The 3,880-nt window shown below is 52.7% G+C and overlaps 1 protein-coding gene across 1 annotated transcript in view; it reads left to right on the plus strand.

Moving 5' to 3' along the window:
• Nucleotides 1-3,880, plus strand: part of IQCA1 (IQ motif containing with AAA domain 1) — a 174,590-nt gene that overhangs the window by 97,002 nt on the left and 73,708 nt on the right. The gene's annotated exons all lie outside the window — the stretch shown is intronic.

The raw sequence follows: 3,880 nt of genomic DNA on the forward strand, positions 1-3,880 counted from the left end.
GATGGGCTCACACTGGGGAGTGATTGTGGGGCTGGCACGGGACCGGGGAGTGTTTCATTCTGTTGTACATGAGGTCACTGTGAGTTGGGATTGACTCGATAGCACCTAACTCAACACAATAGTTAAAATCCATAACGCTGCCTGATGGTGCAGTAGTTCAGTGCTCGGCTGCTAACCAAACAGTTGGTGGTTCAAACCCCCTAACCATACCACAGGAGGAAAGACGTGGTGACCTGCTCCCATAAAGGTGGCACCCTCGGAGACTCTGGGACAGGTCTACTCTGTCCTATAGGGTTGCTGTGAGTGGGAATCAGGTTTGGTTTGGTTTGGTTTGAAGTGTCATCAGAAGACCTTTTGAGGCAACTTAACATTTAAAGTAGGGGCATTCTCTATCCCTTTCCCAGGTCTGTCTTTGGGGACACGCCATAGCGAGATACTTAAAGACCAAGGAAGGCTGACTGATCCAGGAGTTTGCATCTTTAAGTTTAGGGCTAGTGGTAGGAACAGCAGAAAACTTCAATTAACACCTTCAATGATGAGCTTCCAAAATCAGTCTCCCTTATGAAGGAAAAACATGAAAATGAACCTTGATGTAAACCTCACACCTTATGCAAAAATTAGTTCAAAACGGATCACAGACTTCCATGCAAAACTTTTAGAAAAACATCTTCAAGATCTATGCCAAGCAAAAGGTTCTCACTCAGTCTTGACACCATAAAGAACAGTCCATAAAAGGAAAAAATCAATCAACTGGACATCAGCACTGAAACTTGCTTTGTTTTGTGAAAGCCCGTCTGAGGAGGCCGAAAGGACAGAACGCCGACCGGGAGGCGAGATGTGCAAACCTGCATCCACGAGGGGCTCGTACCCACAGTACACGGAGAGCTCTCCGGGCTCAGCAGGAAAACCCTAGGCTTTCCTTGGAGCCCTGGTTTTAAAGCAGCATCTTACCCCAGACAAGGCGGACCCCCGTTAGGAGTGGTTTCATGCAGCAGAAAGCTGATGCCAGACGACGTTGGCTGCAAACGACGGCACGCTCTGAGGATTGCTCCCAATAGCCGTCATTGCAGTTGGCTCACGGCCAGCAGTGTGGATCCTGTGTTAGCTTTTGAAACGGAAATAAAGAAACATAGCACGAAGCACACCCTCTGTACCACGGTTTTAGTTTTGTTCTGTGACAAGCCTTATGTTCCTCCATTTGGAACTCTGTAAAATGGCATTGACCTGCCCATGATTGCACCATCGCGAGGAGAGTCGTCCTGCAGTTACTCCAGCCACAGACGCCTAGCCCTGCGCAGACTCCCCTGGCCCAGCCGTGGGCCCGCCCGGCCCGCGGCACCATGACCTTGAAGCTGCCCTGCCTTCCAGCCTCTCTCTGGCCAGGCTCCTCTTCTCTGCTCTCTCAGCTCAAGTATGTGCTTGGTGTTTGACCACTGAGCCAACCATGTCCTTCTGTTACTTTAGGGAGCTCTGGTGGCGTGGTGCCTGAGGCATCTGGCTGCTAACCAGAAGGCTGGCGGCTCAACCCCACCAGCCGCTCCTCGGAAGGAAGGTTGGGCAGTCTACTTCCGTTTTGCACAGCCTCACAAGGATGGGGAAGTGAGTGTTTGTTCCATGAGGATGTCATCAGAAACAAGATGTCATTGTGGACATGCACATATGGGGCATCTTTGGCCCAATTGAAATGAAGTCAGAGAGGAAGGCATGAAGGAGTGGGATGCCTGGCTTCTGGACTGCAGAGAAACCAGGGCCCTGACCCTGCAGTAAGTGTTTATGTGAGAGTGCATTCCTCCAGGGAGAAGTGACTGGCCTTCCCCGTGATTTCATGGCCTCCCTTTCCCCACAGAGCTTAAGAGCCACCATGGAGAGAACGCTTCATGCGGGACCTGCTGGTTAGGATACTCGCACAAGTCTCCACTCAGATCCTAAATCCGCCCGCATCCCCTTGTCTCCAAGGCTACCACCCAAACACAAGGCATCGTGGCCTCTTGGGGAGAAACCGCAGGAGCCTCTTAGCCAACGCCCCTGCATCCACGTCTAGTCTCATCCCTAGTGTCACCGTGTCCACGTCTAGTATTGTCCCCAGAGTCACTGCCTCCACGTCTAGTATCACCTCCACTGTCCCTGCGTCCATGTCTAATCTTGTCCGTGGAGCCCACGTGTCCATGTTCTGGTCTCATCCCTGGTGCCCCCACATCCATGTTTAGGCTCAACCCCAGTGCCCCTGCATCCGTCTAGACTTGCTCCCACACAGCAGCCAGATGACCTTATTAAATGTGCTCAGTCAGCGCCTTGAACAGCGCTTGGGTCTCTGTGGCTGGGCCATAATTATTTCTGAATTAATGAGTAAATGCTCAGATGAAGGCCTGCCCCAGGGTGGAGTGGGAGCTCTGGTGGCGTAGTGCCTAAGGCATCTGGCTGCTAACCAGAAGGCTGGCGGTTCAACCCCACCAGCCGCTCCTCGGAAGGAAGGTTGGGCATCTACTTCCATAGAGATACCGCCTCGGAAACCCAAGGAGGGGGGTGGAGGCAGCAGATAGGAAAAGATGGTGCTGATGCAGAGACAGCAACAGAAGGATGACCTGTTGGCTGCCTGTTTGAGGAGGAGGCCAGGGACTTGAGCTTGAGTCTAAGGGCCTTGAGTAGAACCAGTGGGAGGAATGGGGGCAGCAAGGCAGGGGCTGGCTTTGGAGCTCGTCACTTTTGATGGTGGTGGGACAGGGGGTGGAGGTGTTGAGTTTTGATGGTGGGACAGCAGGTGGAGGTGTTGAGTTTTGATGGTGGAGGGACAGCGGGTGGAGGTGTTGAGTTTTGATGGTGGGACAGCGGGTGGAGGTGTTGAGTTTTGATGGTGGGACAGCGGGTGGAGGTGTTGAGTTTTGGTGGTGGGACAGCGGGTGGAGGTGTTGAGTTTTGGTCGTGGTGGGACAGCGGGTGGAGGTGTTGAGTTTTGATGGTGGTGGGACAGTGGGTGCAGATGTTGAACAGCTCACTGGTGTTGAGGACAAAAACCCAGAGGAGCTCAAGGCTGGTGGTGTAGTTACGGGAGTTACCCCCATTGAGGAACCTTAGTTGAAGGCAGGGGAGGGGCTGCATTGTAGGACGTGCCCTGTGGGTGTCAGGACAGAGTTTAGCCTCCATCCACACATTGGGGTGGAAGGGAAAGTGCCACCAATGCAGGAGGCAGAGCAGCTGGGGACACAGGAAGAGGATTGGGACAAGATGCTTAGTCATCCCCCACCTTGTTTTCTCTGGAGGGATGGAAGGAAGGCTGTCCTCTGTCCCTTCAGCCCATGCACCATAAGCAGTGAGCATATGATGGAGACCAAGGGGTCTTTGGGCGGCTGTAACAAAGTGCCACCTACTGGGTGCCTTCTAAGAACAGTACCGCGCTGTGTCACAGTTCTGGAGACTAGAAGCCTGCAATCAGTGTCAGCGGGGCCCTGCTCTCCCCAAAGGGTCTAGGAGAAGGCCCTTCCTTGTCTCCTGTAGCTTCTGGGGGCCTGGGTGTTCCTCAGCTTAGAAACGCAGCCTAACTCCATCTCGGCCTCCATCATCACAATTCCATCTGTGTGTCTGTGTGTCTGTGTGTGTGCATGTCTGTCTGTGTCTCTGTGTATCTGTGTCCGTGTGTGTCTGAGGGTGCTGAGTGGGTGTCAGTGTTGCTGTGTGTATCTGTGTGTCTGCGTGTGTGTCTGTGTATTTCTCTGCATCTGTGTATCTGTGTATGTGCATGTCTGTGTACGTGTCTCTGTGTGTGTCTCTGTATCTCTGTGAGTCTCTGTGTATCTGTGTCTGTGTGTATATTGTGTGTGCACACATATCTGTTTACCAGAGAGAGATACAATGCATATATTGCATGAGGATCCCCCCAACTCCA

This window comes from Orycteropus afer, unplaced genomic scaffold (assembly GCF_000298275.1).
Source record: "Orycteropus afer afer isolate SDZICR_OR568_19922 unplaced genomic scaffold, OryAfe1.0 scaffold00006, whole genome shotgun sequence".
NCBI lineage: Eukaryota > Metazoa > Chordata > Mammalia > Tubulidentata > Orycteropodidae > Orycteropus > Orycteropus afer.